The sequence below is a fragment of the Eubalaena glacialis genome, chromosome 8 (assembly GCF_028564815.1).
Source record: "Eubalaena glacialis isolate mEubGla1 chromosome 8, mEubGla1.1.hap2.+ XY, whole genome shotgun sequence".
Classification (NCBI taxonomy): domain Eukaryota; kingdom Metazoa; phylum Chordata; class Mammalia; order Artiodactyla; family Balaenidae; genus Eubalaena; species Eubalaena glacialis.
Window position 1 is genome coordinate 48,181,407 of NC_083723.1, and position 13,290 is coordinate 48,194,696.

The following is a 13,290-nucleotide window of genomic DNA, read 5'->3' on the forward strand; positions in this document are numbered from 1 at the left end:
TGCAAATATTTTCTCCCATTCTGAGGGTTCTTTTTTGGTCTTGTTTATGGTTTCCTTTGCTGTGCAAAAGCTTGTAAGTTTAATTAAGTACCATTTGTTTATTTTTGTTTTTATTTCCATTACTCTAGGAGGTGGGTCAAAAAAGATCTTGCTGTGGTTTATGTCAAAGAGTGTTTTTCCTATGTTTTCCTCTAAGAGTTTTATGGTGTCTGGTGTTACATTTGAGTCTTTAATCCATTTGGACTTCAGTTTTGTGTATGGTGTAGGTAGTGTTCTAATTTCATTCTTTTACATGTAGCTGTCCAGCTTTCCCAGCACCACTTATAGAAGAGGCTGTCTTTTCTCCATCACATGTTCTTGTCTCCTTTGTCGTAAGTTAGGTGCCCATACGTGTGTGGGTTTATCTCTGGGCATTCTATCCTGTACCATTGATCTATATTTCTGTTTTTGTGCCACTACCATACTGTCTTGATTACTGTAGCTTTGTGGTATAGTTCAAAGTTGGGGAGCCTGATTCCTCCAACTCTGGTTTTCTTTCTCAAGATTGCTTTGGCTATTCGGGGTCTTTTGTTTCCTAAGAATTGTGAACTTTTTGGTTCTAATTCTGTGAAGGATGCCATTGGTAGTTTGATAGGGATTGCACTGAATCTGTAGATTGCTTTGCATAGTATAGTCATTTTCACCATATTGATTCTTCCAATCCAGAACATGGTATATTTCTCCATCTGTTTATGTCATCTTTGATTTCTTTCATCAGTGTTTTATAGTGTTCTGAGTACAAGCCTTTCACCTCCTTAGGTAGGTTTATTCCTAGGTATTTTATTCTTTTTGTTGCAATGCTAAATGGGAGTGTTTCCTTAATTTCTCTTTCTGATTTTTCATTGTTGGTGTATAGGAATGCCAGAGATTTCTGTGCATTAATTTTGTATCCTGCAACCTTAGCAAATTCACTTACTAGTTCTAGTAGTTTTCTGGGGGCATGTTTGGATTTTCTATGTATAGTATCATGTCATTGGCAAACAGTGACAATTTTATTTCTTCTTTTCCGATTTCTATTTTTTCTTTTTCTTCTCTGATTGCTGTGGCTAGGACTTCCAAAACTATGTTGAATAAGCGTGGCGAGAGTGGATATCCTTGTCTTGTTCCTGATTAGTGGAAATGCTTTCAGTTTTTCACCATTGAGTGTGATGCTTGCTGTGGGTTTGTCATATATGGCCTTTATTATGTTGAGGTAGGTTCCCTCTATGCCCATTTTCTGGAGAGTTTTTATCATAAATGGGTGTTTAATTTTGTCAAAAGCTTTTTCTGCAACTATTGAGATAATCATATGGTTTTACTTTCTTAACTTGTTAATGTGGTGTATCACATTGATTGATTTGCGTATACTGAAGAATCCTTACATCCCTGGGATAAATCCCACTTGATCATGATGTATGATACTTTTAATGTGTTGCTGGATTCTGTTTGCTAGTTTTTTTTTTTTTAAAGATTTATTGATTGATTGATTGATTGATTGCTATGTTGGGTCTTCGTTTCTGCTCTAGGGCTTTCTCTAGTTGCGGCAAGCGGGGACCACTCTTCATCGCAGTGCATGGGCCTCTCACTATCGTGGCCTCTCTTGTTGCAGAGCACAGGCTCCAGACGCGCAGGATCAGTAGTTGTGGCTCACAGGCCTAGTTGTTCCACGGCATGTGGGAATCTTCCCAGACCAGGGCTCGAACCCATGTCCCCTGCATTAGCAGGCAGATTCTCAACAACTGCGCCACCAGGGAAGCCCCTGTTTGCTAGTATTTTGTTCAGGATTTTTGCATCTATGTTCATCAGTGATTCTGGTCTATAATTTTCTTTTTTTGTGGTATCTTTTTCTGGTTTTGGTATCAGGGTGATGGTGGCTTCGTACAATGAATTTGGGAGTGTTTCTCTCTCTGCAATTTTTTGGAAGAGTTTGAGAAGGATGGGTGTCAGCTCTTCTCTAAATGTTTGATAGAATTCACCTGTGAAGCCATTTGGTCCTGGGCTTTTGTTTGTTGGAAGATTTTTAATTACAGTTTCAATTTCATTACTTGTGAGAGGTCTGTTTATATTTTCTAATTCTTCCTGGATCAGTCTTGGAAAGTTGTAGTACCTTTCCAAGAATTTGTCCATGTCTTCGTAGTTGTCCATTGTATTGGCGTATAGATGTTTGCAGTAGTCTCTTATACTCCTCTGTATTTCTGCAGTGTCAGTTGTGATTTCTCCTTTTTCATTTCTAATTTTATTGATTTGCATCCTCTCCCTTTTTTTCTTGATGAGTCTGGCTAAGGGTTTATCAATTTTGTTTATCTTCTCAAGGAACCATCTTTTAGTTTTATTGATCTTTACTATTGTTTTCTTCGTTTCTATTTCATTTATTTCTGCTCTGATCTTTATGATCTTTATGATTTCTTTCCTTCTACTGACTTTGGGTTTTCTTTGTTCTTCCTTCTCTAGTTAAGTGTAGGGTTAGATTGTTTATTTGAGATTTTTCTTGTTTCTTGAGGTGATATTGTATTGCTATAAACTTCCCTCGTAGAATTGCTTTTGCTGTGGCCCATAGGTTTTGGGTTGTCATGTTTTCATTGTCATTTGTTTCTATGTATTTCTTGTTTCTTCTTTGATTTCTTCAGTGACCTCTTGGTTATTTAGTAGTGAACTGTTTAGCCTCCATGTATTTGTGTTTTTTACAGTTTTTTTCCTGTAATTGATTTCCAATCTCATAGAGTTGTGCTCAGAAAAGATGCTTGATATGATTTCAATTTTCTTAAATTTTCCGAGGCCTGATTTGTGACCCAAGATGTGATCTATCCTGGAGAATGTTCCATATGCACCTGAGAAGAAAGTGTATTCTGCCACTTTTGGGTGGAATGTTCTATAAATATCAATTAGATCTATCTGGTCTATTGTGTTATTTAAAGCTTGTGTTTCCTTATTTATTTTCTGTTTGGAGGATCTGTCCACTAGTGTAAGTGGGGTGTAAAGTCCCCTACTATGACTGTGTTACTGTCAATTTCCCCTTTTATGGCTGTTAGCATTTGCCTTATGTATTGAGGTACTCCTATGTTGGGTGCATAAACATTTATAATTGTTATATCTTCTTCTTGGATTGATCCTTTGATCATTATGTAGTGTCCCTCCTTATCTGTTGTAACAGTCTTTATTTTTTATTTTATTTTTTATTTTTAAAGTTCTCTTTATTTATTTATGGCTGTGTTGGGTCTTCGTTTCTGTGCGAGGGCTTTCTCCAGTTGCAGCGAGAGGGGGCCACTCTTCATCGCGGTGCGCGGGCCTCTCACTATCGTGGCCTCTCTTGTTGCGGAGCACAGGCTCCAGACGCACAGGCTCAGCAATTGTGGCTCACGGGCCTAGTCGCTCCGCGGCATGTGGGATCTTCCCAGACCAGGGCTCGAACCCATGTCCCCTGCATTGGCAGGCAGATTCTCAACCACTGCGCCACCAGGGAAGCCCCCAGCCTTTATTTTAAAGTCTATTTTATCTGATACGAGTATTGCTACTCCAGCTTTTTGATTTCCATCTGCATGGAGTATATTTTTCCATCCTTTCACTTTCAATCTGTATGTGTCCCTAGGTCTGAAGTGGGTCTCTTGTAGACAGCATATATATGGGTATTGTTTTTGTGTCCATTCAGCCAGTCTGTGTCTTTTGGTTGGGGCATTTAATCCATTTACATTCAAGGTTATTATCGATATGTATGTTCCTATTACCATTTTCTTAATTGTTTGAGATTGTTTTTGTGGGTCTTTTTCTTCTCTTGTGTTTCCTGCCTAGAGAAGTTTCTTTAGCATTTGTTGTAAAACTGGTTTGGTGGTGGTGAATTCTCTTAGCTTTCGCTTGTTTGAAAAGCTTTTGACTTCTCCACCGAATCTGAATCACATCCTTCCTGGGTAATCTTGGTTGTAGGTTTTTCTTTTTCATCACTTTAAATATGTCTTCCCATTCCCTTCTGGCCTGCAGAGTTTCCGCTGAAAAATCAGCTGATAACCTTATGGGGATTCCTTTGTATGTTATTTTTTGTTTTTTCCTTGCTGCATTTAACATTTTTTCTTTGAATTTAATTTTTGATAGTTTGATTAACATACGTCTTGGTGTGTTTTTCCTAGCGTTTATCCTGTATGGGACTCTCTGTGCTTTCTGGACTTGACTATTTCCTTTCCTGTGTTAGGGAAGTTTTCAACTATAATCTCTTCAAATATTTTCTCAGTCCCTTTCTTTTTCTCTTCTTCTTCTGGGACCCCCTATAATTCGAATGTTGGTGCGTTTAGTGTTGTCCCAGAGGTCTCTGAGATTGTCTTCAATTCTTTTCATTCTTTTTTCTTTATTCTGCTCCTCGGCAGTTATTTCCACCATTTTGTCTTCCAGCTCACTTATTCATTCTTCTGCCTCAGTTTACTCTGTTATTGATTCCTTCTAGTGTATTTTTCATTTCGGTTACTGTGTTGTTCATCTCTGTTTGTTCTTTAGTTCTTCTAGATCTTGTTAAACATTTCTTGTATTTCCTCAATCTGTGCCTCCATTCTATTTCCGAGATTCTGGATCATCTTTACTATCATAACTCTGAATTCTTTTTCTGGTAGATTCCCTATTTCCTCTTCATTTATTTGGTCTTGTAGGTTTTTACCTTGCTCCTTCATTTGTGACATATTTTTTTGCGGTCTTATTTTTATTTTTTAATTTTTTTTTATGAGTGGGATTGTGTTCCTGTCTTACTGGTTGTTTGGCCTGAGGCGTCCAACACTGGGGTTTGTAGGCTATTGGGCAGAGCTGGGTCTTGGTGCTGAGACGAGGAACTCTGTGAGACCTCACTCCAATGAATATCCCTTGGGGTCTGAGGTTCTCTGTTAGTCCAGTGGTTTGGACTTGGAGCTCCCACCACAGGAGCTTTGGCCCAACCCCAGGCTTGTGAACCAAGATCCTGCAAGCCACCTGGGAGCCCAACAGGCTTCCTGGGCTTGAGTGGGTGGGGCAATCACCCTCCGCTCCTCTCCCGCTCCTCCCGGAGGGCCCCTCCCACCTGCCTCTCCTGATTTCCCCAGCCTCAGGGGCGCTGATCCTGTCTGGCCTCCACTTCTCCTCCACCCCTCAGTCCCCCTACGTCCTACTGGTGTTCCTCCCATCTCCTTGGGTGTCAGAGTCCCCCAACCGTGGCCAGCAGGTGCCTTGGTTGTGGGGAGACCCTAACTCCGCGTCTTCCCACACCGCCATCTTGACTCCTCCTCTCCCAATCTATTGTTTAACATTCTCCTTCATACAGTTTTGGTTGGAATATAAATTGGTCTGGCAGTTTCTTATAAAACCAAACATATATCTACCCTATGATCCAGCCATTCCACTAATTGCTATTTAATTGAGAGACCTGAAAGCTTATGCCCACAACCATACTTGAACAAGAATGGCTACAGCAGCTTTTTTAAGCTGAGGTGTGTATCAATAGGAAAACAGATAACACAATGTGGTGTAGCCATACAGTTAAATACTTCTCAGAAATAAAAAGAAACAAATTACTGATAGATGCAATGACATGGATGAATTTCAAAAACATTTAAACAAAGGAGCATCTATTGTATAATTCCATTTATGTGAGTTTCTAGAATAGGCAAGAGTAATCTATTATGGAAAATTCAGAACAGTGGATTCCTCTGGGAACAAGGGTGTAGGGAACGATTAGGAAAGGGCAGAAGAAAGCTTCCTGAGGTGTTTCTGACCTTGACTGGCATTTGGGGTACAGGAGTATATCATTTGCCACAACTCAGTGAGTACTACACTTAAGATTAGTGCATTTCATTGTATATAAATTTCATCTGAATAGAAAAAATACACAAATATTGAACTCATATCATTGTTAATCATATGAGAATGGTGTGATGGTGTCTGAAATCTACTTTGAATTCATAAAAAAAGATGGTTGATGGATGAAGAGGAATGGATGGTTATGTGATAAATTATAGAAAATTATAAATTTGTAGAATATAGATTGAGGACAAATATGTATCACTGTCAAATTCTTTCAGCTTACGTGTATTTGAAATTTTTCATAGAAAAATAATTTAAAAATCCGTCTATGCCTCCTGAAACAAAAAACAGTATGTTTTTACTAACTTTCGGCTAAGGTGAGCTAAGGCATGTATAAGGATTAAGACAAATTAAGAAAATACAGCCTGTAAATTATTATTATAGGTGGTGAATAAAAACATTTACTTTTTTTCTTTACTAATACTTATCTTTATGGCTTAATCTTACATTCAAACTGCAGCAAAATCGAGAAATTTGAACAATATAACTGAGTCTGAGCTCCAAACATCACTTAGATTTTCATAGAGAAGCAAATTTGATCTGATAAAATCTTCAATGTATGGTTGATTTTCTATATCTAGATAGCACGTTATGTTCTTTTTACTTAAATATTATGGTTTTTAACTTCTTGTATTCAAATAGGAACTTTTTCATATTGTAATTGCCTCCATGCTGTAGAACTATGTTTGGAAAGTAAATTGGTAATAAATATTTAGTTTGTGATTTTTTTTTAAGAAAATACATATTGCTGTATTTTGGTTTTGTCTTTCTGTCCTGCTGATTGATTTATTTCTATCATGTATATCTTACAATCATTTCTCTATTTTGGTGAATTTCTCAAATTACAGAAACATAGTGTTGAGCACAAAGTAGGTTTTAAGGAGAGTGATTGGAATATTAATCTAATTTAAACCAAATGGATCTATCATGAGTTCATATGACTATTTGTCATCATTACTTACGATTTGATACTTATCTACTAAAATGTGGTCTATTTCCACTCTCTTATCTTGTAAGTATGTGGTCTTTTTTATTAATTGCTTGTAAAAGAAGAGTTCTTCAATATTTAAATATGGGAATGATATAATTATGTGCTTTACTCATTGTATATTAGAGTGACTTTTTCCATTGCAGATTTTGAGAGTTGTATAATGATGTCCTTTCATTTACAGGTACAACGTATAATGATTTATAGGTCTGTGTTTTATCATGATAAATATAGATTAGAAATATTTTGATATAATACTTTAGATTTAATACAGTTACCTCAACTATAATATTTGTAGGCATTTCTATAATTTTGGACTATTTATTACTTCTTAAATGCAGGAAGCTGAAATATTTACAAGTGATTCCTTGTATTAGGTTCTAAACAAATAAGTTCATACCCATCCATCATCATAAACTGTCCTTTTATCATTTACATTATGTTTTAAAATTATGTTAAGTATAAACTACTGTATGAACAGACTAGACGATTTGTTATTTGAGAAAATCAGAGGAATTTCATGAAGGAAATAACTTCATAGAAGAATTTTTCATTACCTCATAATGGTTATACATGCATATACACACACATATAATGCACATACTCTTGAGGTAATAATTTGGATATTGATTTTGATTATATTTAAACCTTAAGGACTCAATACAGATTTTTTGCCCAATGGATTTCTATACAATTGAAAAGGTTTGGGAAAAAGACAATTTTAAAAAATATTTTGTCATTACAGGACAGGTCAACAATAAATGGAATATGTATAATGTAAATGCTACTCTCTAAAAACAAAATCATGCTATCAATAGAGTCCATGTTCATAAAGTAATTACAATATTTTTCATACAATACGAACTAAAAATAAATTTTGAACCTGGATGAGGAAAACCAAGGCAGCACACTTTCATTTCCTACATCCAAAGAAAATAAAACTTTCTGTTTAGAAAAGTCATTGCTCCATGATAAAAAGTAATTTGTATGATCTTACTTAATCGATGACTTCACACTAAAACTTTCCCGTAAAGAGAAAATTGGTAGAGGTTCAAGAAACATGGTATTTCCTAACTCACCTCATTTTAAATTAGAGCACATTTTTCTTCCCTTTGCCAGAAAGTTCATCACATTTTTTTACACAGTGTACTTACTCTACTTTATTAAACGAGATGAAAAAGTGCATTTAAGTGAATGTGATTTATTTTTTAAAAGTTTCAGTGCTTGAGCAAGGAGCTAAAAAAAAAAAAAAGAAAAACCCACACCAAAGAGATATAGTACAGGAGTGATTTAAATTCTCTTAGAAGGAAGAAAAACATAGCAGTAACTCCTTTCAACTCTTTCTCCAATCTGCAGTCATATCTCACTCATTTGGTAACATTTAAAATAAGGGGAATGATGTACGTTTAAGAGACATTTCATAGAAATAAATACATCTTTTGAAAAACATTTATATAAAGAGAATGAGAATACAAGTCTCAGATTATGAGAAAATATTTGCAAAAGACATCTGATAAAAGACTGTTATCCAAGATAGACAAAGAACTCTTAAAATTCAATAAGAAAACAAACAACTGAATTAAAAAATGGGCCAAAGACTTTAATAGACATCTCACTAAAGAAGATATGCAGAAGGCAAATAAGCACAGAAAGATCTCCACATCACGTGTCATTAGGAAAATGCAAATTAAAACGAGATACCACTACACATCTATTAGAATGGCCAAAATCCAGAACACTGACAATACTAAATGCTGGCAAGGATTTGGAGCAGTGGGAACTCTCATTTATTGGTGGTGAGAATTCCAAATGACACAGCCACTATGGAAGACAGTTTGGTGGTTTTTACAAAACTAAACATACACATACCATATGGCCCAACAACTGTGTTCCTTGGTATTTACCCAAAGGAGCTAAAAAGTTATATCCACACAAAAACCTGCCCATGATGTTTACAGCAGCTTTATTCAAAGTTGCTAAAACTTGGAAGCAACCAAAATGTGCTTCAGTAGGTGAATCCAGACAATGGAATATTATTCAGAGCTAAAAAGAAATGAGCCTATCAAGCCATGAAAAGACACAGAGGAAACTTAAATGCATATTAGTAAGTGAAAGAAGCCCATGTGAAAAAGGTTACACACTGTATGGTGTGATTTCAACAACATGACATTCTGGAAAAGGCAAAACTACGGAGACAGTAAAAAGGTCAGGGGTTGCTGGGATTAAGGGGAAGAAAAGAATGAATAGGTTGAGCACAGAGGATTTTTGGGTCAGTGGCTTCACAGTGGCTACACTGACAAACTTTGTATGATACTATAATAGATCATACAAAGTATATACATGTCATTATACATTGGTCCAAACACCAAGAGTGAACCCTAATATAAACTACAGACTTTGGGTGATAATGATGCGTCCGTGTAGGTACATCAACTGTAACAAATGTACACTCTGGTGGGGGATGTTGATAATGGGGAAGCTAAGCATGTGTGGGAGTAGGGCTATGCGGAAAATCTCTATCCCTTTCATTCAGTTTTACTGTAAACCTAACTAAAAGTGCTCTAAAATACAAGGCCTATTATTTTCAAATAATTATAATAACATATTACCCTAAATTAACAGTATTCTTCTATGCATTAAGAACTCTAATTGCAGTTCAATCCTTTCCTATCATGTTAAGAACACTTTTTTCTACTCTTAGCTAACATATTTTAATTAGCCAGAAAAAGTCATTTGATTTATTTTTCAACCTTAAAAAGGTAACATATATTTTATTTTTAAAATATTAAGGTAATGAATTAAGAGGTTTCCTACTTACTGAATCATCCTTGTAACACTAGAATTGATTTCATGTGTTTATTTGGAATATCTGGATACTCATAAATGTATTTGTTTCTAGTTTTCCTTTTTGTCTGATATTGTTATTGGTGATACTATAGCTCCAGATGACTTGAATGGCTTGAAAGCCTTTTTATCTTTGTCTATGCTCTCAGACATTTCTTAGAGGTTTCATACAATTATCTCACCCACATATTTTATACATGATTCAAAGATAAATTGATAGATTGAAATCTTGCCAACAAACAAATGAACAAAACCACTTAAGCAACACAAAAATAAAAGCAAATATGTAATAACAATTTAATTTATTTCTTTTAAATTCTCTTAAAAATCAGGTGAATACTCAATTTCCACTTAATTTTTTTCTCTCTGAAAAGTAGCTCAGAATCTACAGATGGCAAAACTGGTATTTGTGAATTCTAGTAACAGTTGTATCCAGAAAAAAGCCAATTTTATATAATCATAAAATTTACTTTGCCAAAATATTTCTGAATATGTAATCACATAAAAAATGTTTACTCTGTGAAATAAAAAGTCAATTTTGTAAGTGCAATAGAAAAAGTTTCATCTTGCTATCTGCCCATTTCCTAGGACTTGGTAATAGCTCAAGCCCTTTTTCAAGGACTGCATTGACTGGGGGCTTTTCCTCTGTAGTTAGGCCCTTGAATTCTAGGGAAAGGAAATATCTATGACAATGTGGCCTGATTCTTAAAATAATGATTTAGGGACCAGGGAGTATTTAGGTCAATTTTTACTTGACACAGACCTTGGCAACTTTTTAATGAGTGTTATTATAGGTAGAAACTAATTATCTTGATTGCAAAACTAGCAAAGCTTCAGCATTTATTTCTATCATTCCCTGATCAGAAAGTGTTCTCAAAAATGGCGGAAATATAGGATCTCTTCAAAGAAGAAAAACATGTTCAACTGTGATATAATTAGCAGTTTCTATGGCTTTTGTTCTTAAGAGACAATAAGCGTTTTGATTCTTGAAAATGTCTAATTATGTGGGGAAGGAAATTCAAGGCAGAAAAGAAGATAATTTACAGCATAATTTTCAAAGTAATTAGAATTTGCAGAAAACAATTCTTATTACACACCTGTTTAATCTTCAAGATTTTATTATCCCTTAAGAAATAATAATTCATATTTAACATTAGCTACCATATTTTGTACTTTCCTAATCTCACTGTACTGAAAACAAACAACTTATTGTTATTTTAATAAAACAACCTGCACTTATTTTGAGATTTTTTTTTTTTAGGATTACATCTATATGAACTGGATACTAGTGAGTTTTTTAACATTGGAAGTGCTCTACTATATGTATAAAATTATATATATCACATCCCTATAATTTAAAATTTAAGGTTGCAATACAAAATTTAAAGTTGTAACATAAAATGCATAATTTTTGGTCTTATATTTGAATTTTACCTGCGTCTTTGCACTAAAAATCTATCTAGTTTTTCTTTACTGGATGCTTTGGACAAAAGGATATTTACATGGAAATAATAGTTATCACATATTTTAAATACTATGTTGCTGTTTTATCATCCAGTTTATCATTTAAAATAAAACATTATTAGTCCTAGTCTAGTTCAAGTGTAAAACAGTTAATTCATAGTAATCTATTCTGAAAACAACTTTTTTTTAAACTACCTGAGGCTTTTTTGAACCTAGAACTCACCATCTCTACCACTATTTAAAAAAAATTCCTAACATTTAACAGGACATGTAGTTGTGGGAGATTTTATGGGCTATTATAAAGGTGTTAGCAGTTGTATTAACCTAACACTGTCTTGGTAGAATGATTCAAGCAGAGTAAGGTAGGTCTTACTAGCCTTTCATAGAGATCTTATCAGTGATTGTTGTTTAAAATTCCAACCAACCTGTTCAAAGGATACACTAAGGTAGTGTTCATAACTCCCCAATTAAAATGGAAGCAGAAGTTACTAATTTAAGGCCAATATTAGAATAATTACAAAGTCTGAAGTAGACCACATCACAGTAAACTGAGTCTAAATAATGAACACACACATACACACCACACAAACATTCTTGCATGCTAATGTCAATTTAGTTGAGATATAAGATAGTCCACTCACAGAATGGAACAAAACTGTTCTGTCTCTATGTTTCTTCTTTAACAATCAAAGATGTACTATGTTTTGGTAGTTTAGCCTAGTCCTCAGTTTTAATGTTGGATGAGAGTGCAGACTCTGATTAAGTAGGTCTGGGTGGGCTCTGAGATTTTGCCTTTCTAACAAATTCCCAGCAGATGCATATGCTGCTAGTCCCATGGCAAACTCCTGGTAATAAGGGTTTATACCAGCTAAGCTTTCAATGATTTGAGCTATGCATAAATAACATAATCCATTCTGTGAACCATTGTTGGACAGACTCCTTTAACTGTGGCAAATCTTGGCTTTTTAAAAAGTATGCAACTGTATTTTCCAAAGTCTATAACTTGGGAGGAGTTTCAAGATGGCAGAAGTGTAAGACGCGGAGATCACCTTCCTCCCCACAAATACATCAGAAATACATCTACATGTGGAACACCTCCTACAGAACACCTACTGAACGCTGGCAGAAGACCTCAGACCTCCCAAAAGGCAAGAAACTCCCCACGTACCTGGGTAGGGCAAAACAAAAAATAAAAAACAGAGACAAAAAATAGGGACGTTACCTGCACCAGTGGGAGGGAGCTGTGAAGGAGGAAAGGTTTCCACACACTGGGAAGGCCCTTTGCGGGCGGAGACTGCGGGTGGCTGAGGGGAGAAGCTCCGGAGCCACGGAGGAGAGCGCAGCAACAGGGGTGCAGAGGGCAAAGCGGAGAGATTAACACACAGAGGATAGCTGCCGACCAGCACTCACCAGCCCAAGAGGCTTGTCTGCTCACCTGCCGGGACAGGCGGGGGCTGGGAGCTGAGGCTCGGGCTTTGGAGGTCAGATCCCAGGGAGAGGACTGGGGTTGGCTGCGTGAACATAGCCTGAAGGGGGCTAGTTCGCCACAGCTAGCCGGGAGGGAGTCCGGGAAAAGGTCTGGAGCTGCTGAAGAGGCAAGAGACTTTTTCTTGCCTCTTTGTTTCCTGGTGCTTGAGGAGAGAGGATTAAGGGCGCCACTTAAAGCAGCTCCAGAGACGGGCGCGAGCCGCGGCTATCAGCGCGGACCCCAGAGACGGGCATGAGACGCTAAGGCTGCTGCTGCAGCCACCAAGAAGCCTGTGTGCGAGCACAGGTCACTATCCACACCGCCCCTCCCAGGAGCCTGTGCAGCCCGCCACTGCCAGGCTCCCGTGATCCAGGGAAAACTTCCCCGGGAGAACGCACAGCGCCTCAGGCTGGTGCAACGTCACTCCGGGCTCTGCCGCCGCAGGCTCGCCCCGCATCCATACCCCTCCCTCCCCCCAGCCTGAGTGAGCCAGAGCCCCCGAATCAGCTGCTTCTTTAACCCTGTCCTGTTTGATTGAAGAACAGACGCCCTCAGGCGACCTACACACAGAGGTGGGTCCAAATCCAAAGCTGAACCCCGAGAGCTGTGCGAACAAAAAAGAGAAAGGGAAATTTCTCCCACCAGCCTCAGGAGCAGAGGATTAAATCTCCACAATCAACTTGATGTACCCTGCATATGT

General features: G+C 36.9%; 1 protein-coding gene across 1 annotated transcript in view; it reads right to left on the reverse strand.

The window, feature by feature from the left end:
* Positions 1-13,290, reverse strand: part of SEMA3A (semaphorin 3A) — a 226,535-nt gene that overhangs the window by 67,451 nt on the left and 145,794 nt on the right. The window lies entirely within an intron of this gene.